Source organism: Puma concolor, chromosome B1 (genome assembly GCF_028749965.1).
Source record: "Puma concolor isolate L17-30 chromosome B1, mPumCon1.1.hap2, whole genome shotgun sequence".
NCBI lineage: Eukaryota > Metazoa > Chordata > Mammalia > Carnivora > Felidae > Puma > Puma concolor.
In genome coordinates, this window is record NC_141670.1 from 105,191,195 (window position 1) to 105,216,665 (window position 25,471).

General features: G+C 36.4%; 1 long non-coding RNA gene across 1 annotated transcript in view; it reads right to left on the minus strand.

Moving 5' to 3' along the window:
- Positions 1-922: 922 nt before the first annotated feature.
- Positions 923-25,471, minus strand: part of LOC112859082 (uncharacterized) — a 38,289-nt gene continuing 13,740 nt past the window's right edge. The window contains exons 3-4 of the long non-coding RNA XR_003223420.2: positions 16,984-17,067; positions 923-1,188 (exon numbers count right to left, since the gene is read on the minus strand). This is a non-coding gene — a long non-coding RNA (uncharacterized LOC112859082). The remainder of the gene's footprint in view (positions 1,189-16,983; positions 17,068-25,471) is intronic.

A 25,471-nucleotide genomic window follows, 5' to 3' on the forward strand; every position in this document is an offset into this window, starting at 1 on the left:
CCCCTCTGAAAGATCCACAGCAGCATGAGGAAATAAACGTAGGCTTGCGGAGACCCACTGGGGACTTTTTTTCTGTTTGGTCAGTCATTTCTCTTGTTGGCATATGCCACTACATGTGTGAATTTATTGCTTTGTTGTTGTTGTTGTTTTCTTTTCTCTGGATATCCTCATTACATGAGAAAATGTAATAAAAACCTGTGTTTTCCTGAGAATAGTCCTATCCTTCACTTTCAACAGCACCTGAGGGCTCTTCAAACATTCTAAAGGAAAACTTATAGCCCGACAGATTTCTGAGCTCACACATCCCCACAACACATAGTGGCCACAGAAGACAAATATTTCTTGGTATGAATTACATCCAACAATTCATTTACAACAGCATGCCTAATGAGGCAAAACAGTCAACACGGACAAAGAAAACCCCATGCCACAAGGTGCCAGAAACATGGTTCTACATAAGTAATTCTCCTTTATAATCCACTGACAATATGTAAGTAACCTCCTCAATCACCACACAAACAAAACTGAAACATTAAATTCTAGAAATTGCATAAAAATGAAAAAATTATAATATTATAACTTAACAGGAATTGATAACCAAAAGGAGGAGCTAAAAAGAATGTTCCATATTCAATTATTTTTTCAGTTAGCAAGAACTGAAAATAGCCTATATAATGACTGGATATTTAAAAAGACTCTCTTTGAAATGATGATCAGTCAATTCTTTCTTGATTTGAACTACAGGTTAAATCCATACGAAAGACTGAAGATGAAATAGCGTGTACAGTTTACGTAGTTTAAACATCTGTAACACTACACAAAGGAAAAGGAGAATAAGAAAAAAGTAGCAAGACTAAAGAAGTACTAATAGAAATGAGGCAAAATATTTCACTGTAGTTGACTAAGCTTTTTGGTTTGGGGTTTCAGGCTTTTTAAGGCTAATTTTCAGTAGCAGTCTAAAACATCTGTGTATCACCATTTTCCCAACTCAAAGGGAATCATAAACAAATTGACTGCAACAGTACATTGGGTTGGGCTACCATAACAAAATACCATACACTGGGTGACTTAAACAACAGAAATTTATTTTCTCACGTTTCTGAAGGCTCTGAAGTCCAAAATCAAGATGTGGGCCGATTGGGTTCCTGGTGAGAGATCTCTTCCTGGCTTGCAGATGCTGACTTCTCACTGTCCTCACACAGTAGAGAGAGGGGAGGTAAGCTCTCAGGTGTTTCTTCTTATATGGGTACCAATCCCATCATGAAGTCTTCACCCTCATGAACTCATCTAAACCTAGTTACTTCCCAAATGCCCTATCTTCATATAGCATCATATCAGGGGTTATGACTTCAACATATGAACTGGGGTGAAAGGGGGACACAATTCAGTCTATATGAAGCAGCAACAGTTGCTCTCTTCCCACCACACACACACACACACACACACACACACACACACACACTCACACTACAGGCACAGCTCCAGGAAAAACGACTAGAGTTTATCTTTCCTACCATCATCATCACCCCGCAAGGTGTGTAGGCCCTTATCTTCCTTCTCCTGTCTTTACACGGGTCTTAGGCTGCTGCAACAGTATAAGTTAAGGGGGTTTGTGGAAGATCTTGAGGCACAGATGGGCAACACTCCATCTGGTCAGTCATCAAAAAAGTTCTAAAGATCACGGAGTGAAAAATATATTCACGGGACATAGATTGGAAAAACAGCCAGTCTACTTAGTCCCTGGGCACAAGAAATGGACAGTATTTGGAGGCAAGAGTACAACATAAGGAAATAATCAGAAACACAGGCAAAGAATTATGTACCAGGATGTTCATAGAAGCATTATTTAAAATTGCAGAACAGGAAAAAAAAATTGGACTCAAACCAAATAGCTCAAAATAGGGGATGGTTAAATAAGATGGACTATTAAACAGATATTAAATATTATGTTTTCAAGATAGATTTAATTAAATGGAAAAACACATATGATATACTGTAAAGTTAAAAAACATGCACAGCTATATACATAGTATGTTTTAAATCAGTGTCAAAAGTGCTATATTCAAAATAAACTGAGACTTGTGAAAAATACTTAGGACAATATAAGGTATCCATCATGTTTTAGGCAATGAGAAAAGAAAAGGCAGGAAAAGAAGAACCCTACTTCTTGAGGAAGAGAACAATTGGCTAAGAGACGATAGATTTTTTTTTCTCCAGCAAAGGAAACGAGCTACAAGTTCTAAAAATAGAATATACAGTGAAAACATAAATTTCAACCCAAAGTGGTAAGAAAGGCTAGTCAATAGGCTAGATAAGGGGAAAAATCATATCCGTTTTTGTGTACCATCACATCTATAACACCTGGTACATTGGCACATAGTAGCATCTCAGTTAAAATTGTGACAAAAAATTAAATATAGAAGTGAATACACACTAAGAAATACCCAAAATTGTGGTTATCAGTAGCTGGGGTTTGGGGGAAACACAAAGGTTTTAGTTAAAGGCTGTAAACTTTTCTTACAAGATTAACAAGTTCTGGGACTCTAATGTAGAACATGATGATTATAGCTAATAATACTTTGTATTATTTATATATATTTATATTTATATTATTATAGTTAATTATATACTTTAAAGTTGATGAAAGAGTAGATCTTAAGTGTTCCCACTACAAAAAAGAAATAGTAACTATGTCACAGGACAGAGGTGTTAGCCAATACTATGGTGATAATCATTTTGCAATATATAAGTGTATTAAATCAACACCCTGTATACCTTAAACTTACACAATGTTATAAGTGAACTACATCTCAACTATGTTTAATTTCTTAAATATTTTTTTTTAAAAAAGGATTAAGGAATTTATAAAAAAAATTTCAGGGATATCTCAAGTTGCTCAAAAAATGTACAAGTATGTCTTCAGTATTTGTAGATAAGTTTCAAAAGGTCAACGAATCTCTTGAGTGGTTTCAGAAGAGTGTGTAGAGAAAATTTTCCAATAATTTATCATGGAAATTAAAATTGATGTATTTGATACATTCAATCCTAATGCCTAAGGAGATTTTAGAGCAGGTTGCCACATAGATGATTGGTCAGAAAGGCTTTAGGTGTTTAATGTTAAAATAATTACAAATCCTTTTATCCATATGTGACCAAACAGAATTCAGCCTCCACTGGTAATTGTATTTCATTATTTAGTAAAAAAAGAAAAAAGTAAGAAAAAAATTTTAAAACAAAAAAACAAAAATAGGCAACCACTGAAGATTTTTTTTTTTTAATTTTTTTTTCAACGTTTTATTTATTTTTGGGACAGAGAGAGACAGAGCATGAACGGGGGAGGGGCAGAGAGAGAGGGAGACACAGAATCGGAAACAGGCTCCAGGCTCTGAGCCATCAGCCCAGAGCCTGACGCGGGGCTCGAACTCACGGACCGCGAGATCGTGACCTGGCTGAAGTCGGACGCTCAACCGACTGCGCCACCCAGGCGCCCCATCCACTGAAGATTTTTGAACAGGAACTTCACTTTGAGAAGATTAGTCAGTTCAGTACCTAATACACTGGAAATTGAAGAGACTGGAGGCCTAAAGATCAAGCATATGACAAACTGGAATATTCTAGGCAAAAGCAGTAATAGAACAAGAAATACAAATTAAAGTTAAAAAAGAGGGGATTAAGAGTAGAGATGTAAAGGGAAAAGCAGAGGAACAACTGACCTAGCTGAAGACAGGAAATGGAGAAAATCACAGACAATGCCAAGGTCTCAAAATTTGATGGCTAAGTGAATAGAAAGAAGAATGTAGGGTTTCCTAACATAGAGTGAGGTGATGCTTAAAATTCAGTTATTGATGAGAATACGTTGGAACTGTCAATCAAATAGGGCAGCAAGCTCAGGCACCCGGCCCTCTGGAGGAAAAAAAAAGGGCACATCTGAGAGAGTTCGGCACCTGAGCAGGTGATACCGCTGTCCCCCTCCCCACCCCCCACCCTGCTCCCAACCAAGAGGGAGCCAGGGGCCAGGCGGAGCAGGCCCTCTGCTGTGACTGATGGTGGCAATATGGGTTCATATGTTCTACCAAAGGCAAAAGTCCATTTAGTTTTGAGTGTAGTCCACCTCTCCCAACTGATTCCTCTTTTTCCATTTTTTACTTATGCTAAAAGACCTATCAACAACTAAAGCGGTTTCTCTCTAGAGATTGTTGCATAACACAAAATTTTAGAGATTTTTTTTCAGTATTCTGTATATAAGAATAACAGAAAGATGTGCTGTAGAAATATTTCTATCAGAAATAGTAAAAAAAAAAAATTGGTTTGCCATTTAAATGTATATGCTTCAGTTATTTGGGAAATTTACTGACATGAAACATATCTTGTTTGGGCAATGCTGGGAAAATGAGGTGTTGCTGTCTTGATTTAGCAATATTAAATCACAGATTATATCTAGACAGTGAAGTGATTGAGAAGTAATTTTGGTTTCCTCTTCAGAAAGGGGGATCAGAGAGATTTTTTTTAATAACAATCATCAAGTACAGTAATGGCAAACACTCTGAAAAATATTGAGTGTTGCAAGCAATTTATTATGCCTATGACATTTTTTAAAAGATAATCAGTCAATATTGCAATCTTAAATATAAACTTGCAGAGTGCTAAATCCTCTTCCAAACTAAACTTCAAAACCCTCAAAGATGATTGTCTATAATAAACAAGACAGAGTAGTTTACTTATGGCCCAACGTTAGACTTTGAAGTTCACTTTTAAAGAATGTATTTGGAAACAGTTCTCCAAAAAAATGTTAATTATGAGAATGAAAGGAAATTTAAATCCTTTAAAATTTTATTTTTCAATCTCTCTGAGAAATGCTTCAATGCCTCCTTTGATATGATTCATATCACCCCTTTAAAAGACACAGCAACAATAAAAACTTCTTTAAAATTAGCAACTCAAAAATTCTAACATCTCATAATGTATGTTCACTTCACAATCATAATACCATGATTGTAAGGATGTGCCACAAAGAAAGGAAAAAAATACTGCTATACAAGTTATAAAAGAATGTTTTCTGTAACTCAGAACTTGAACTACATACTTATTGAAAGGGCTTTTTTAAAAATTTTTTTAAATGTTTATTTATTTTTGAGAGAGACAGAGTGTGAGCGGGGGAGAGGCACAGAGAGAGGGAGACATAGAATCCAAAGCAGGTTCCAGGTTCTGAACTGTCAGCACAGAGCCCGATGCGGGGCTCGAACCCATGAACCGCCAGATCATGAACCAGGCCAAAGCTGGATGCTCAACCAACTGAGCCACCCAGGCACCCCTTGAAAGGGCTTTTCAATACTTACTAACCTTAGTAAGTTTAGTTAAGTTTTTTTTTTTTCCTTTCTTGTGTCATTCTTGAGTCTATATAAACAAATATAAACAAAACAAGTTGGTTAGGGTATTCCTAAAGCTTACTCATGTCCTAAGTCCAACATTTCCAAATATTTTCAACTAGACTCATGGGTGACCATGTTTTCCCACATAGTATTATCATCTATGCCATCAAGAGTATTGATGATACAGTACTGTCTCTGCAATTTTATTCCAAGTTGCTGACTTTCATTCCGTAGGTCTTCTTTTTTTTTTTTTTAATGTTTATTATTTTGAGAGAAAGAGAGAGAGAGAGTGCACACACGTATGAGCAGAGGTGGGGCAGATCAAGAGAAAGAGAGCAAAAGAGAATCCCAAGCAGGCTCCACACTGCCAGTGCGGAAACCCATGCGGGGCTTGATCTGACAAACCATAAGATCATGACCCGAGCCAAAATCAAGAGTCTGATGCTCAACTGACTGAACCACCCAAGTCCCCCTATTCTTCCGGTTTTTATGCGTGTGAACAAACAATGACAACTATATCAGAACCACAAGACACAACCTATTTCCAGAAATGTTAAAATGTAAAATGAGATGTAAATGGTAGAATCTTTGAAATATGATGTATCTTAAGAACTAACATATACTAAAGAAATTTGGTTTTCAGATCTAAGCACCCCCCGCCCCCCCACTCCACGGAAGCAGAGTTGACACACTGTTACATTAGTTTCAGGTGACAACATAGTGACTGGACAACTCTATATATTATGCTGTGCTTACCACTCAGCTCTAATTACTTGTAGACTCTTGGAATTTCTGCACTGTTCATCTTAAATTGTAAATCTGACATTTGAAAAGTGTTAACTTCACTTCAAAGGGTTAATTTAGAACTTTAAAAAAGTAAACAGTGGCCTTCCTGCTGCTTCTTTTACTGTAGTAGTGATGTCAGCACCCACAAAGGAGCCAGCACTGACTGGCATCCTTACCAGCTACAGCAAAACCATCTACTTACTGACACCTTAGGAGCTATTAAATTTACATAGAACTGAACTCATCCTATTCCCATAGCCCCAAGATTAAAAGAAAAAAAAAAATCCTTGCTTCTCAGAGGTTATAAATAAATCTAGGAGAGATGGTGTTTTTGTTGGGGTTGTTTGTTTGCTTGTTTTGAGAAAATATTGTCTTCTTATTTCAAGTTATGGACTGATTCCTGGAAATGAGATTCAAAATTTTTGAGACTACAAACACTGAGTCAAGCAATACTCTTGAAGTAATCACCCTAGCAGTCAGACTAGTATGATACATATGATTAAGGCATTGTGGTGCTGACTTTTGCAAGTTTATACCTAAATCAGAGAAAATCAGCTACAAGATGAATCTAAACAAATAGTATGCCTAAATATGTACACTGAAATTTTAGTTTTTCAGATTTCAAAATTACTCAGGTCAGCTTTGAGTTTTTTTTAACTTACCAAATATCTCATAAAGTAGGAAACACAGAAATGGCAAAAGGTTTTGAGAATTTCAATGTAAAATGTTTTTAAATGCTAGACTCTGATCCATTTGCCACTGGGAAAAATCACATCATTTGCAACTAGATTTTGAATAAGGAAGATTAGGAAAAAAGGAAAGAGCAAACAATACATTTTACTAGGCATTTTTCTTTATGCATATGTTTATTATTTCTTTAAGAAACGTAAGTCTTATCAAACTTTAGTTAAAAGCATGAAAGAAAAGCAACCTAAAATGGGTCAACTGAAAAACACATATAATAACTACAAAACACTAAAAATAAAATTACATTAATGTGTACCTTTAGTTCAAATAAGAAAATAATTTAGCCTGAGATGATATTCAAAGTATATAATAACTGCCGGGCACGGACCCAAATCAATTAGAAAGACACTGTTGTCAACAAGGACAACCATACATCCATCCAATCAACTGGATACCAAGCCAGCAAGTCAGTATGTGGTGTGCTCCACAAATTGTTCAACATCTCAATCTATGAAAAAAATAATGAAACATTTCTATTACTTGTTTTACTTACTAGAAGAGTTCTGTATTTTCTTGTACTAAACAGTTAATGTGGGGGGAAAAAAATCTTGATTTTATTTAGAAAAAAATTGTGCACTTTTTCCATTGATAGGAAAGAGATGATAGAGATATGGAGGCCAGTTACTTGAATTACTAGAGATGACAGAAGGATCTGACGAGGGAGAAAAAAGGAATTCAGAAAACTGACAACAAAGAAGAAAGATGGCCAAGGAGAAATTTCTAGTAGTCAACATGGCCAGAGGACTTTTAAGAACTACTGTCCTGGGGGTGCCTGGTGGCTCAGTTGGTTGAGCTTCTGACGCTTGGTTTCAGCTCAGGTCATGATCTCCTGGTTTGTGAGTTCGAGCCCCATGTAGAGCTCCGCACTGACAGTGCAGAGTCTACTTGGATTCTCTCTCTTTTCCTCTCTTTCTGCCCCTCCCCCCAATACTCTCTCTGTCTTTCTCTCTATCTCTATCTCTCTGTCTCCCCTCTTTGTGTGTGCACACTCACTCTTTCAAAATAAATAAACAAACTTAAAAAAAAAACTACTGGCCTGATTTAATTTGCTTTTTTAATTCTTTCTGTCTTTAATCCTCCTATATTAACCATCAAACCTAAGCCACTTACATATATACTCTTGTTGTACTATAGCTTGAGGAAACTAAAATCCAAGGTTGAGTCCTACACTTAAGAGAGAAGCAGAGTAGAAAAAGGACAGAATCTAAAGAAAATGATAGGAATTGAGAAATATACAAGAGCAGTAATTTAGAGCAGACTAGAAATTATCCCACCCAAACCAAGAATCAGAAGAGATACTGAGCAAGGCAGTATGCCTCTCACAATACTTAAAATGGGAATTCATCTATTACATTTGGATATAGAAAATAAACGTAGGTGATATCAGAAAGCTGGAGTACTTGGGACACCTTTGCTTCACTACATAACATTTTACTATATAATAATGGTTGTCATTAGTTTCTTCTCAGTGTCGAAGAATGTGAAAAACTATTTTAGAATAGGTATATTGGGGCTCCTGGGTGGCTCAGTCAGTTGAGCCTCTGACTCTTGATTTCAGCTCATGATCCCAGGATCAAGCCCCACATTGGGCTCTACACTGACTGTGTAGAGCCTACTTGAGATTATCTCTCTCTCTCCCTCTGCCCCTCTCTTCTGCTCACATTCTCTCTCTCTCTGAAATAAATAAATTAAAAAGTTCAGAATAGGTAGATTTATGAATTACTTGGTATAAATGTTGCTTTTCTTATTTCTATTCTTTCAGAAAAATACACTTCTAAACTATTCATATCTTTGACTCATTGTTTTCCACCATGTTTTATCATTTCACAATATGAAATGTTTCCATCAAAAAAACCTCAAAAAACCCTCCTCTCTCATCCTAAAAAACACAGACAAATAAATCAGTGCTATTCTCACTCAAATGCATGGATAGGGTGTCACATATTTATGGACCATTTGGATGGAAATACAGAAAAAGAACATTCTTAATGTCAGTTAAGCATAATCACTCGTATGGACCATAAATGACACTGAAACCAGTTGCTTTGTCAATGTTTGTGTAGGAGATGTCTTGGAAATCAGCCAACTTTTTAAGGCCCACCTGTGTCAAATCAGACCCTGGGAATTGGTCTAGAGGTAACAATTATGCAATGCAGATAAAATTTTTATTTACTTCTTAGAATTCTATTCTACATCTAAATATCTGACATAAAAAATCCTGGAATACTGCTAGTTAGAATGTTTGAGTGAAGTAAGCAAGTTAAGACGAAAGATTGAAGGAAATTATGAAACTCCACATCAGACGAGGTCTTTGATTTTTGTGAGGTAATATATTTGCCAATAAAATAGCCTGGAATGCAAGAATTAAGTATCATAAAAGAAGAATAGAATAAATGGATCAAAGTTAAAGAACTGAAGAGTCCTTCCTAGGTATAACTTCAATCACTGCTGTTTTAGAGGACAAGCAATAAACTCAAGACAGAAAACAAAGTAGATTTTAGTCTCTATATGGATGTTAACAGCTTGGTATCCATGAAAAAGTGATATATACAAATAGGGAGGTACCTGACTTTCAACTAATCCTAAAACAATTCAATTTAGCAAAACTGTACTGGTAGAGACCATTTTACAATTGATTTTTTGTGTATTGATTTTGTGTCGTATAAGCTTGCAAAATCCACTTACTAGTTTGAATAAGTTTTTGTAGATTCAATTGGATTTTCTATGGAGACAATCTTGCCATTTGTCAATAAAGACAATTTTACCTCTTTCTTCTCATTCTGTAGGCCTCTGGATTTGAGGAGGGTTTTTTTCTCCCTTTATTTGCTGTCTAGAACCTACAATATTGAATATAAGTGGTGAAAGCAGACAACCTTCACTTTTTCCTGATCTTAGAGAAGAAAATACCCAGTCTTTCATCATGGAATATAATTTTAATTATAAGTTTTTTAATAATTCTTTATCAGGTTAAGGAAGTTCTCTTTTATTCCTAGCTTTCTAAAAGATTGGACATTGGATTTTGTCAAATGTTTTTTCTGCATATATTGAGCTTATCTTTGGTTATTACTTTGAGAGATTTTCAAATGTTAAACTAACCTTGCATTCCTGGGTTTATCTTGGTCATGACATAGTATCACTTCTTTATATTGCTGTAATTGATTTTTTTTAAATTTTCTTTGATAGTTTATGTCTTTCAAGAAATTTTTCTACATCAATTAAGTTATCTTAATTATTAACATGAAATTACACATAATATTCCTCTATTATCTTTCTTTATTGAGATAAAAATGACATATAACACTGTATTAGTTTTAGGTTTACAACATGACTTGATATATGCATATATTGTGAAATGACCACCACAATAAGCTTAATTAACATTTATCACCATACCTAGGTACAATTTTTCTCTTGTGATGAGAACTTTTAAGATTTACTCTCAGCAACTTTCAAATAAACAGTATAGTATTATTAACTACAGTCACCATGCTATACATTACATCCCCAGGGCTTATATATCTTATAACTAGTTTATACCTTTTAACCACTTCCAACTATTCCACCCCCCCCCCCCAACATCTGGCAACCACCAATCTTTTCTCTATATTTATGGATTTAGTTTAGGGGTTTTTTTGTTTTGCTTTTTAGATTCCTCATATAAATTAAATCATACAGTGTATGTCTTTCTCTGCCAGTCTTATTTCACTTAGCATAATGCCTTCATGGTCCATCTATGTTGTTGCAAATTACAAGATTTCATTATTTTTTTATGGTTGAGTAATATTCCATTACTACATAATGTATAGTACTACATAATGCTATATATATATATATATATATATATATATATATATATATATATATGCACATACATATAGATACATATACACTACATCTTATTTATTCATCCTTCCATAGACACTTAGGAAGTTTCCATATATTCCATAATGCTACAATGAACACAGGAGTGCATATATCTTTTCAAGTTGGTGTTTTCATCTCTTTTGGATATATACCCAGAGATTAGAACTGCTGGATCATATGGTAGTTCTATTTTCAATATTTTGAGGAACTTCCACACTATTCTCCAAAATGGCTTCACCAATTTACATTCCCACCAACAATGCATGAGGGTTCCCTTTTCTCCACATCCTTGCTAGCATTTGTTATTTCCTGTCTTTTTGATAACAACCATTGTAACAAGTGTGAGGTCACTGTGGTTTTGGTTCACATTTCCCTCATTATTAATGATGTTGAGCACCTTTTCATTACCTGTTGGCCATTTATATGTCTTCTTCCCTATTATCCTTTTAAATATCTGTGAAATCTATAGTGATGTCACTTCTCTTATTCCTGACATTTACAATATGTGTCTCCTCTCTTTTTTTTTTTTTTTCTAACCAGTCTGACTAGACTGCTCCATAGCAGTTTGAAACCTCAATACCACTATCAGATTGGCCTCTCCAGATCTAATGATCTAGCACTGACAGCTGGATTTCCTTGACCTATAACCTCCTTCACCAACCAAACCTAGGGTCCAATGAACGAATGAGTAATAAGCCTGTGGTGATCAGGTAGCCAGATCCTGTTGGCCTAATCCATTAGACTGAGTGTCTGGCTCTATCTCCCTCTCTACTTTCTGTCAGATTAACTGGCCTAGAATTCCAGCCCCACGTTTACCCTATTTCATACCACCCCCCACACAAACTGTAGAATTGGGATGCTATTTTGAACTTCAGCAAGTCACAAGGGTTCTTAGTCCTTTGCCTCAATTATGATAAGCCCTCTTCTTTACCTGATTACTACACTCTGAACTTGTCCGCCTCTGGCAGAGGATATGCCAAATGGGAAGATGTGGAGGCATGCACTCTGATTTTCCTGACTTCCAAAATTGCTATTTAATATTCTTTATTGCTACTCTGATGTAGGACACAAAGGCAGAAGAAAAAAAGTTAAATTTCCTTACAACTGGCAGCCCCTTGACAAGTCCTTGAGGCAGGCAGACTGATTTTCCTTTGAGAGCTCAGCTGCCTCCATGTTGGCACTTTGCTAAGGGCAAAGGGCAATTTTTTTTAATGTTTAATTTATTTTTGAAAAGAGAGCATGAGTGAGGAAGAGACAGAGAGAGAGGGGGGGACAGAAGATCCCAAGCGGGCTATGCTCTGAGAGCAGCAAGCCTGAGGTGGGGCTCGAACTCACAGACTGTGAGATCATGACCTGAGCCTGAGCTGAAGTCAGATGCTCAACCCACTGAGCCACCCAGATGCCCCAAAAGGCAATCCTAACCAGACCCCCCAGGATCCTGTGAGTCTTCTTTAGCATATGAAAATCCCTTTGGAAACTTCCTTTATCTCTACCTCCTCAAGGTACATGTTAGCAATCATCCTACAAACATATTGCCCACTAATAAACATCTGAAGGGACTCATGACTAAGGTTTTACTACAGTACTAAATGACCTTATCTTAACAACAGCTAGCCCCTCAAGTTTCCCCTTGTTTCCAAATTCCTTAGAGACTTACACTATCCCTAACCCACTCCCAACCTGAAAGTACATAATCAGTCACCAGTCACAACCCCAGTACACGCTCTTTCTGCCCACAGGTCATGTCCCCTATGCTTTAATGAAACCTCCTTTTTGCACTGGAGACATCTCAAGAATTCTTTCTTGGCCATGGGCTTTGAACCTCACCTCTCCAAACTGCACTAATTCTCCATATATAATACATAAAATCCATACAATTGTCCATTTACTGATGGAACTTGTATGCTTCCATGGACCAGACAATACATGGGGGTCAGCTTGCCAAAGCTGTTTCTACTGCATTTTCCTCCTTGCCTCACTGCTGTCCCAGGATATGTCATACCTATGCCCATCCAAATTTAATATGGCTATTACCCTGCCATTTAAAAGAACTCTTTATTAGCCTCAATACATACTGAATAAAGTCCAAACAACTTGCTCCAAATTGAAGTTTCTCAACAATCTGGTCTCAAGCTTCTTTTTTCAATTATCTATCACTATCTAACAAAGCTGATCATTGAGCTGCTCCTGAAATATTACTGACTTCTCCGTACCTTTGAGGTTTCAGCTGGCAATTCTTTCTTAAGCAAGCATAACCAACCACCTCCCCTTCTTATATTCAGAGGCAGTGGGAGGTTCAGTTGGTTATAAGCATCTGACTCCAGCTCAGGTCATGGTCTCACAGTTCCTGAGCTTGAGCCCCGATGGGGTGAGCTCAAGCCCCACTTTGGGTGAGCCCTGCTTCTCTCTCTCTCTCACCCTCACTTAACTTGTACCTTCTCTCTCAAAAATAAATAAATAAGTAAATAAATATATAAATAATAACATTATAATCCTATTTCAAGACCCAATTTAAATCCTACCTTCCCTCCAAAGTGATTGACTTAAGGGTATCCTCCTGGTCTGAGGCAACCACAGAATAACAGGTAATAGAAGCTACACTTAAAAGAAAGTTTCCCAAGGGTGTGATCTCAAACATCATAGACTACAAGGCCTCTTGAGAACCAAGTCATAAAGTAAATATCCTTATCCTTTATCCAAGAGGCCTTATAGACTTTTCTCCTTTATCAGACAAGAAATAGCTGTTAGTATGGCCAAAAAGCATTGTTTACATTACCCTAAATTCCCTTTTTTAATTAGTGATGGCAAGATCAGAAGCAGTGCAAATGAAAATGGCATAAAGACACAGCCTGTCACTTTTAGAAGTGTTAATGAATGCCCTGTGGATTTTTTTTTTTTTTTAATTTCATGAGAACAGACAAGGAAATGTCTCCATAAAACTGTCGATTCTCAGGGAAAAGTGTTAATGTTATGTAAATTAAAATTTGAAAGTCTACTTAACTGAAATCAGCAACACCAAGGGCTGGGCATATGGAAAACACAATTCCTCTGTCCAATCTGCTGAGAGCTCTACATTATCTGTAGCTTTGCCATTTTAGGAATTGTTCCCATTTTATGTTACTATGTAAGCAAGGAGATCTAATTGGCTTCAAAGAGATTTTTCCCTGGTTGGGAACTGGTGGGGTGAGGGTGTGTCAGGGAGCAGAAGACAAACCTGATTTCTCTCTGAGAAAATTTCATAAAGGCTAAAGAATTATTGAGAAATGGAAGTAATTACACTGCCCTGCATGCCCAGAAGACACTTTTCATCCACTGTGATTTCTAAATTTTTCCATAAGGTAAATAGAATTTTTGTTAAAGTTTGAAATGAACTTTTGGGGGGCATTTGGTTATCAATATTGAAAGATAAATAGCATTCCTACTCTTTCTTTATTTTATTTAAATGTTAAAAAGGCAGTTATATTCCCATTCTTTTTCTCATTCCTTACCAGCTTCAGGCAAAATGTTACCCTCTGGTAGCACAGTTAAAAGAAATCATGAAATTATTAGTCATAGTGCATATAATATTTATGAATTTTTAGCTTGACATTAGCTAAGAAAAAGTCTGAGGCTTTCCAACCTGGAAAAGATAGATTGCTCTGTTAAGAATTAATAGATACAAATTGTGGGTATATAATTACTTTGGATGACCAGCTACAACAGGGAAGAAAATCTAAGAAGGGTAGGATTATTTTACATAAAGAAATGCAAGATCAGTAGTTTGAGCTAAAACAACAACAACTTTTTTATTTACTTGGAATAATATTTGCTATACAGAGCGATTCACCACTTTTCAGAAGTACACATCACAGTTTAATTTATTCCAGAAATAGCTAGTGAGCAGGTGCCCTTTGTTCAAGGAGCTGTGCAACTTATTGAGAAACAGAGTCACAGCGCTTGACCTCAAAGAGCTCTGTCCAACAACGAAGACGACAATCTAATATCAGCTGCAGTGCAAAATAATACGTGCTGTGATAAAAGCTATTTACAAAATACTATGGAGAAGGGGGAAAGCAAACAGTTGGGAAGCTGTAGTGGTGAATGTAATGGGTGTTTGAAGAAAATTTCATAGAGGAAGTGACCTTTGAGCTACATCGTCCTTGAAAGATGAGAATGATTTCATGAAGCTGAGAAATAAGGAAAGGTCACTCTGGAGACAGTAAGACCAGACTGATGAGAAAAGCCAAAATTACAGAAACCCAAAATAAGCTTGCAGGAACGTTATGTACTCTACTGCTATGATTCTCAAAGTGTGGTCCAGAGACCAGCAGAAAAGCATCCCTGGGAGCTTATTAGAAATGCTGAACCTCAAGCCTCACCCAGATCTCCAGAATCAGGGTCTGCATTTTAACAAGATGCCCTGGAAAGCTGTAGCCACATGAAAATTTGAGAAGCACTGCTCTGGAGCCAAGAGTAACTGGGGGAAGAATGGTGTGAGAAATGAGGATGCAAAGACAAACAATGTCGTTGGTGTGTGCCACGAAGTTTATAGTAATCAGAAGGACTGCAGGAGCATCTTAAGCAAAGGATTGCTATCTTCTGTAACTTATAAAAATATAGTTCCAGTGGCCCCATGGAGATATGTTTGTGTGAAAAGCACGGGACACAGGAAAATCAGTTATGGACTACGACGACATGATACGAATGACAGCTACTACATACTGAGTACTTACTACATGCCAGACATCGTGGTATAAATCTTACATTTTATGCGTTGTTTTAAACTTCCTATAATCCCCATTCTGCAGGTGAGAATAAATATAAGAAAACTTTTTTTAAAAAATTTCCAAAGTCATATGACAAGATGCAGAATTCTAATTTCAGTCTAATATCAAAATTTGAGTTCTGTCTCCAAAATATACCCCAAGTTCATCTACTTCACTTCATCTCCACCCTAGTGTAATAACACCATCTTATGAACTACCTCAATAGTCCATGAGCTTCTGCTTTTGCTTTCTATAATCTCTTTTATGCAGCAGCCTAAATGATCTCTTCTTATTATTTTTTTATTTTTTTAGAGAGGTGCACACGTGTGCAAGTGGGGGGCAGGGGGAACAGAGGGAGAGAGGGAGAGAGGTGGAGAGAGAGAGAGAGAGAGAGAGAGAGAGAGAGAATGAATCAGCTCCTCACTGAGCATGGAGACTGAGGCTCGATCCCACAACCCTGGGATCATGACCAGAGTCGAAGTCAAGAATCAGACCCTTAACTGACTGAGCCACATCCAGGTACCCCAAATGATCTTTTAAAAACAGAAATCCTTTATTTATCATCAGAAACAGAATAAAAGGTCAAATTTTTTAACCAAAACCCACAGGTCCATAACAATTTGGTTCCTGCCTATATCTGAGATCTCATTTTGTGACACAATCCCACATCACTGTACTAATCACACTGTACATTAAATAATATCAAGCTTTATTCCCCTTTCATGATTTTTCCCAGGTCACTCTCATTTCAAGTTTTTTAAATTATTACTTAATACTTTAAAAATACAATCAACTACTCAAAGTAAAAAATGACAACAATGTATTAGGGGCTTAATAACATATGTACAAGTAAAATGTATGACAGCAATAGCACAAAGACAGGGAAGTAATGGAAGGACACAATATCCAAAGTTCTTATTCTATATGTGAGGTATTAGAATATCACTTAGAGGTAGACTGTGAGAGGTTACAGATGTATAATATATACTCTGAAATAACCCCAAAAATAAATAGCAGAGAGTTATAATAAACTGACAAAAGGAAGTAAAATGAAATTCCAATAAATTAAACTATTAGAGTAACAATCTATTAGATTTTTAAAAATGGGGAAAAGGAATTGTATATATCTGATATAACCAATTAATTTTGGAATTTATGATATTAATTTTTTGCTCCTAATAGACTGAATTATATTTACAATAATATAATTTTCTCTTTACCTATTATATTACAATCACTTCAAATGCCACAATCAGTTATTTTAAAATGCAAATTAATACATCTTGTTATGGACCACATTATATTTTAAATTGTAATATTTCTTTCCAAGTATAACCAATGGTTCTTCTTTTTGTCATGATTTTCAAACATTCTTAAACAATTCTTAAATTATCTCTAAAGAAAATGAAAAATATAAGATAGATACGTCAATGCCTCATAAAATAAGAACATTTTCTCCAAGTTATACCTACCTTCCACATAATTTGGAAGGAAGATTCCTTAGTGGCATGAAGAATGCTAACTGGTTGTTCCCATTTCTTTTTCTGGAATTCAAACTGGAGAAAACAAATGAGAGTCAAGTGGCAGGAAATTTGCTTTGACCTTTCTAACTAAACCTTCTGTTACATAAATTTGAACTTTTCCACTGACTGGTAGGTTATATATATATAGAATATCATCAACTGTCATTTCTTTTCAGGGATGAGACTAGATGTGTTCCTGGTACCTTCCTCTGAGGTCTGCTCAATCTACTGAATTAGTTACCTTTATGCTGATTATCCCAGAGTTAAGATTGGGGGAAGGTTGCTGAAATTACCTCTCACATATTGATAGAGAATATATCTATCGGGAGGAGAGCTCCATTTATCTGGGTTTAGGTTGCATGCGGAAATTTATCCATTGTAGGAACCTGACTGTTGTTCCAACCAGATGAAGAGTGACTTACCTGATTGAAAATTTTAGGAGAATGAATTTATTGGTTCAATATAGACCACTCCTCTCTCAGAGGCAACCTGACCTTGGAAAGTATACGTTGGGGTCAACTTTCTGTGATAGACAGTTTTCTGCCATAAGAAGGAGTTTGTGCCTGTCTAAATTAGAGGTGCATATACCTGTTTGGCATAGATTATAAGAAATCCAAATTGTTATTTTACCCAGGTAGAAGTAGTTTAATGAATAAATAACAATTTATGAATGAATAAATAACAATTAGGGAAAGCTTATACTATGAGAAGAATAAATTACATTTTGGGGTTAAGAAAGGTAGAAATACTTCTCAATGAACATATGGAATCCAGAGCCTAAGAGTCAATTTAAAATGCCTATGCTGGAATACTCTGATTCTAAAATTCAGCTTTCTCTTTAATAAAAGTGATATATTAAGTGATTATTTTCTTCTTTCAAAATCCTGCATCTGTCTCTGGATTGGTTCCAGACTTAGGGTAACGACAAAAGAGTAGTACTTATTGATCCAGTAAACCCCAACACCTTGGTAAATGGGCAGGAAACCTTGAGAATTAAGTAAGAGATGGATGAGGGAGGGGGCAAAATTACACCGGAAATCAGTGTTTTGATCAGGGCTGGGATTTAGTGTATTGAGCTAAGTGAGCTTTGGATCCTGGGTGAGACATGGAGTCAGGCAGGTAACTTGAGATTCTTTTGACAGTGCTGGCTGAACTTGCAGGTGTGGCTGAGGCAGGGATTAGATATTTTTAGGCATTGTTGGATGTAATAATATTTGCAGCTTTTATTGTGTCTTTGAGTCAAGACACAATTCAAACTTGCATTTTAAGATCCAAAGGCAGATGTGTGGCATGGTCTTAACATGTGGCTGCTTGCTGGGCCTTCTCTGCTTCTGAGATGTGTGTCACCAGCTCTGGGACCCTCAAGTATATAGTCACTGTTCTTGGGATGAGCACCATATAGTTGCAGAATGTGGGGAGTGGAGGAAGCCCTTTCTAGAGAGAAAAACTGCATCTTTTCACATGGTCCACTCCAGTCAAAGGGTCTCTAGCAGCAGATGCAAATGAATCCCAGAGGGTTCTGTTGCCTACACAGCAAGTAAATGATGAAGGTAAGCAAAACAGAAGAAGTTATGGAGAGTTCTTTGATGATAATTATGACTACTTACAGTGTCAGACTAAAAGGCTGTGTGTGTGTGTGTGTGTGTGTGTGTGTGTAAGTTTACTTATTTTGAGAGAGAAAGAATTAGGAATGGCAGAGAGAGGGGGACAGAAGATCTGACGTGGGCTCTATGCTGACAGCAGGGAGCCCGATGTGGGGCTCAAACTCACAAACCGTGAGATCATGACCTGAGTCGAAGTCAGACACTTAACCCACTGAGCCACTCAGGTGCCCCATTAGACTGAAAGTTTTTAAGAATTGTGTGATTTAGAAAGACTACTTCTGTACTAGTGTGCATGATGTATTGAGGACAAGAAAACTAGATTGTGGAAGGAGTGGAAAGGCCATCACAACAGAGCAGACATAAAACAGCCAAGGTGTGAGCTAGAGTGATGGAAATTGGGATGAAAACCTGCATCCTGAGTGAGAGACCTGATAAGACTCAGTGACAGCAAGGAGGGAGGCAGAACAAAAGTTGGAAGAGCAGTGCTTCCATGATATAAAGAGCAAGCACAAGGGGTCAGTTTGGAAGATGCCATAGACCTATGGGCTTCATAAAGATGGCCATCTGATTGGAAATGTACAGAGAATACCTGGAAACTGCGGAACCATAGTCTAAGGGAGAGACTGGGATTGGAAATTTAGCTATGGAAATCACAGAGGTTATGGCTAATTGAGAGAAAGTATGTAAAAAGAGAAAAACAGTAAAAGACAAGACAGAACTTCCTGCTGGCCTTAAGGAACTAGAAATTAGAACAAAAGGCCATGGAAACCAAGAAACAGACTCTTAACTCTAGAGAACAAACTGATGGTTACCAGAGGGGAGGTGGGTGGGGGGATGGGTGAAATAGGTGTTGGGGATTAAGGAATGCACTTGCTGTGAGGAGCACTGGGTGATGTACGGAAGTGTGGAATCACTATATTGTGCACCTGAAACTAACAATTCACTGTATGTTAACTGACTGGAATTTAAATAAAAACTTTAAAAATTAATAAAATAATAAAATATATGCATAAGGGGGAAAAAGCCATGAAAGAAGACAAGAAAGGAAGAGTCAAAGAGATGAGAAAGAAACAACTAAGATTTGTCACAAAATCCAATTAAGAAGGATGGAGAATCTCAAAATATAAAAGGTTCAGGAAAATATTCTGGAGAATCTAAAGTGCATCAAATGTTCAATGGCATTCATTTAGTCATGTAATCAGCAACTGTTACAGAATTCTTAACGGGTGCCCAACACTGTGCAAGGTCCTGGGCATAAAATAGAAAAGCCTCAAACTCTTCCTTCTTAGATCTTACAGTGTAGTAAAAGAAATGGCTATTAATCAACTTGACTGTATAAATAAATAATTACCAACTGCAATGAGTGCAATGTATGGAAATCCAAGGCTGTAGAAATGAGTGTGCACAACAGGGGAACCTTATCTACTTGGGGAGAGTAAGAAAGATAAAGGATGGTTTCCTAGGATCTTGAATATATTTGATACCCACATGTGCAGGAGTCCTCTGGTACTGCTATTGGGCTTGCAACCAAAGAGTGACATCATTGTTCTCATCATTAAAAAAAAAAAAAAAAAAAGAACATGAAAACATATATACATTTCCTAGTGGAAACAACTAGACCTCCATTTTGAAAGAAAAGCAATAGTAAAGAATTTTTATAATTCATTCATTGTTAAGACATTTTGCACCAATGTTTACAAGGAAAAGACACATCATGAAAAGCAATGTGTGGGAACATTCAAAATTATTTCTTAATAATATGTGACATTGGGGCGCCTGGGTGGCGCAGTCGGTTAAGCGTCCGACTTCAGCCAGGTCACGATCTCGCGGTCCGTGGGTTCGAGCCCCGCGTCAGGCTCTGGGCTGATGGCTCGGAGCCTGGAGCCTGTTTCCGATTCTGTGTCTCCCTCTCTCTCTGCCCCTCCCCCGTTCATGCTCTGTCTCTCTCTGTCCCAAAAAATAAATAAACGTTGAAAAAAAAAAAAAATTTAAATAATATGTGACATATTATATGAGTGCCATAAAAGGAAACGTGTATTTTGGCTTTGATTTCTGCATAAAAATTTACCACTGAAACAGATATTTTCATTTGGAAATCAATATTTTGGTTCTTAGGGCTAAAGCAAAGGCTTTGCTTGGAAATTACTTTTTTTTTTTTTTTATGTTTGTTCATTTTTGAGAGAGAGAGTAGGGGAGGGGCAGACAGAGAGGGATACAGAATCTGAAGCAGGATCTGGGCTCTGAGTTGTAAGCACAGAGCCCAATGCAGGGCTGGAACCCACGAGCCGTGAGATCATGACCTGAGCCGAAGTCAGACGCTTGACTGACTCAGCTGTCTAGGTGCCCTGGAAATTACTTTCTTTTATACTTACTGTGAGGACAGAAATCTAGGAACATAGAGTGCCATGACAACAACCATTGATCAAACACTGATATTCCCATGCAGTTCCTATCTGTTTAATTCATAAAGTTATCTCACAAAATTTGAAAAGCAAAGGCTGTAACACCTCATCCATGCAGTAAAAGTACTGAAAGTTGATTCACCTAAAAATTAAGAAATCAGGTTCAGAAATTTGAGCAGTACTTGTCAGAAAACAACTTTGATGCAAATTATACCATTACCCTCAGAATGTGCTGAAGATTGTGTTCTTAGTATTGCAATATTATAATTTATTTTTTAAAAGCAAAGTTAGACTCCTTTTAGAAACTTTCTTGTGAAACAGATATTAAAAGTTTGTTGATGGAGTTTCAGATTTCACATTGCATGTGATGTTCAACAGACTACTACTTGTTGAGATTTGGTGTAATATTAAAGAAGAATATCAACAATTACCTGCAAAGGTTATTAAAATGTTCCTCTCTTTCCTAACTATACATTTGTAGGAAGCTGAGTTTTCTTCATATACTTCAACCAAAATAGTACATTGTAACAAATTGAATGCAGAAGCAAATAAAAGAATCCAGCAGCCTTCTGCTATGCCATACACAAAAGGCGTTTACAAAAATGGAAAACTGTGGGGCACCTGGGTAGTTCAGTCAGTTAAGCATCTGACTTCAGCTCAGGTCATGATCTGGCAGTTTGTGGGTCTGAGTCCTGCATTGGGCCCCATGCTGACAGCTCACAGTATGGAGTCTGCTTCTGATTCTGTGTCTCCTGCTCTCTGCCTCTCTCTCTCTCTCTCTCTCAAAAATAAACATTAAAAAATATTTTTTTAATAAAAAATTGTGCTGTCCTCAACAGATCTTGTTTTGTATTGGAAAAACTATATTACTTATGTTAATATATAATGGTGATTCATCGTTATTTTTAAATGAATTAATTTCTCAGATTTAACATCTAATGTAATAACCATAGATGTAATATAAAGAAAAGGCCTTTGAGAGTCTTCAATAATTTTTGAGACTACAAAGTTGTGCTGAGATCCTGGATAAATACATGGTTACTATTCGTTATTTGGGATCATTCTTGGGATGCTTTAAACACAACATACTTCTCACAGTTTAGGATGAAACTGTAACTTTCAGTGAGTGGTTTACTTCAACAGCATGGCCAAATTAGTAGTGCCAAGGAAAGGACAGAGGATTTGTCCTTGCAGGTATTTGCCTTTACAGAGATTTCAGAGGACAGGGAAAAATCATTGTCAAACTACACATTACCTATGCTGGGATTGTGAAGTATATGTTGTTTGAAACTGAAAATAGCTATATTTCTTCCTAATTATAAAAAAAATCATTAAAAATGTAAGCCAATTCCATAAAAAAAAAAAAAGAATTTATCCATTCAAATGGATAAAGACAGTGTTAACCCAAAAGACAGTGTTAACATTTTAGTATATTTTCTTTCAGACACGTTTTTCATATTATAGTGTTTGTGTGTGCATGTGAATGTGTGTGTATGTCTAAGGAAGAAATAATCCATGTGCAAACTTAGCTATAAGAGTTCTATGATAAAAAATTTCAGCTTGGAAATCTCTGGATTCTGAAAATCACGGGGGGTTGAGTAAGAAAGCTATCATATAAAGTTAAGTGTTAATTCCACTAAATCAAATGGAAACTGCCTTAAATGCTACAATAATAAAATTAAGTTTTAAAACTAAAATGTAGCTGAGTAACATATCTGGACATTAAACTACTTTCCAATTAGGGGCGCCTGGGTGGCTCAGTCAGCTGAGCATCCAACTTCGGCTCAGGTCATGATCTTACAGTTCGTGGGTTCGAGCCCTGCATCAAGTTCTGTGCTGACAGCTCAGAGCCTGGAGCCTGTTTCAGATTCTGTGTCTCCCTCTTCCTCTGGCCCACCCCCACTCATGCTCTGTCTCAAAAATACATAAACATTAAAAAAAAAAAAAACTTTAGGGATGTTAATATACAGAAGCCATTCTAATCATATTTAAATGCTATTACAAGTTAGAATAAGCACAAGTGAATTGTCACAGTATTATTCTGGTATTTGGTATTATTAAGAATGCATATATTAAAAAAATCTTATCTCACTGGATCTCTACCTTATCTACCAAATTTAGCTTTAAAATCTTACTTAAAAAAGTAATGTAACCCTATACATTCACCGACATTTAAGTCATGTGAAAGGTAGGAAGTAATTAGTATCAAATGTTTCTTAAATTAAAGACCATCTGCTTTTAATTTTTCCTCAGATGTCTTATCCACCTTCACTATGGAAAATATTAACTTTCCACAGATTAAGCATGATTGAAACAATTTCTAAGATGGAGAAAAACTGGTAGAACTGACCATTATACACTAAAGTCGAAATGATAACATCCAAAAATGTGCAGGTGAATGCTTTTTTCTTAACTACCTGGCAAATGTTTCAACCCAAGGACTGCACTCCTAAAAAAGGAAATATTCAAGTGGCCTTCTGAATTATTTTATGTATCACGTTCAGGCGTTACTGATGAGTTCCAGCAATCAGATTTTGAAGAACAATTATCTGAAATAATTTACTGAAGAGATTTTTTGGTTATACCATAGTAAAAAGTATCATTGTATTTCAATATATCTTAGATTAAATGAGTTGTTTTGAGCAAAATAAACTCAATTCATAGTTTTAACTGAATACAAAGTTTATAAATTTTAATTTTAAATGATTTCTTCTTGGGGCGCCTGGGTGGCTTGGTCGGTTAAGCGTCTGACTTCGGCTCAGGTCATGATCTCACGGTCCGTGAGTTCGAGCCCCGCATCGGGCTCTGTGCTGACAGCTCAGAGCCTGGAGCCTGTTTCAGATTCTGTGTCTCCCTCTCTCTCTGCCCCTCCCCTGTTCATGCTCTGTCTCTCTCTGTCTCAAAAATAAATAAACATTAAAAAAAAATTTAAATGATTTCTTCTTGATTTCAAAGTTGTCTTGCACATTGCTCATTTACACATGATATGTATATGAACCGAAAAGGCATCAGACACGAAGAAAGGCATTTACAGACTAATGTAAACAATAAAATCAGAATCATGTTAACTTGCCATTGTATTTTCAGCTTAAAAAATGCTAACTTAATAATTAAATTACTGTCATTAAGGAGCATATTTAATTAATATGAAGAGCACTTACTAAAAACATTCACTTGTTTTAGATGTTATCAAAATCACAGTTTAATCCAAATGGACATAAAAATGTTGGACTTCAAATAATGCCATTTATATGCATGTAGATGTTCTCACAGGCTGTATAAAGTCCCCACCATGTTCATTTTAAGATGGATATATACAGCATTTACTTCAGTTCACAAAGTGTGGGCATAAAACAATCTACAGAAGCTTTTTATAGGGTTTAAAAGAGTTCTAATCACCCATGCCAACTGCACTCCTCTCTCAACACAAAACTGCTTTTGAAACCAAGCATTCATTTGCTAAAACAAGGCAACTGCTGTTAAAGAGATTGATTATCCTGGGGCCTGACCTAATTGGGAGATTAGATATGCTTCTCTACTATGGATGGCATGGTTTATAAAGAAAAAAAATTAGACCCAAAAAAGAGCAAACTTCTTTTGGACTCCAGTGTACTTTTATTTATTTCTAATTTTCTTTAAACAGAAACAAACAATATTGTGAGAATCAGGTTGGTGAAATTAGTGTGTTATGAGTTAAAAATTCATTGAGTCTACCGTGTTGTTTCTTTAGTAACAGGTACACATTCACTTTCACCACAGAAACCAAACATTACCAAAAAATGTCATTTTGGTCATATCCTACTGAGTTAAGATCATTATACAATATAGCACACACACACACGCACACTCACACAAAATCTGGCCTTTTACTGATGCTATCATTTCAGTGTTTTCTATTGCCAGTTAGGTGTCGGTTTTTCCCCCAAACACAGACATCACCTCATTGCTGTGGCTAATTGCATTTTTCTTTCTAGTCTTTGACAACCAGACCTTTGTTAATGCTATTCACCAATATATCAGACTCAGGTCATCCATCCAAAACATTACAAAAGACCCAGATGCTCATGTAAATTGCACTCCCCAAAAGTACTGCCCTCTTCCTCCATGCGGATACAGATCTGTGACCCCCTCCCATTTTTGTACACTCCCTTTGTTTTCACTCAATCTTTCCTGGTTGGAAAAAGTGGTTTTTATAGGCTTTAAGAAACACTATACTTTGTTTACAAAATAAGTCAAATAATCAAGTTAATCCTGAAATTAGATAAATTTTCCATACAAAATTTAAAAAAACGCTTATTTCAGTTGAATTTCAAAATGGGGATTCATTTTCCACAACGAAGACATTTTCTATCCACTTTTTAACCTTTCCTGAGCTCTCAAGATAAAACTAAGTTTGACTGTCCTCTTTCACTGAATAAAAAAGTTTTCACG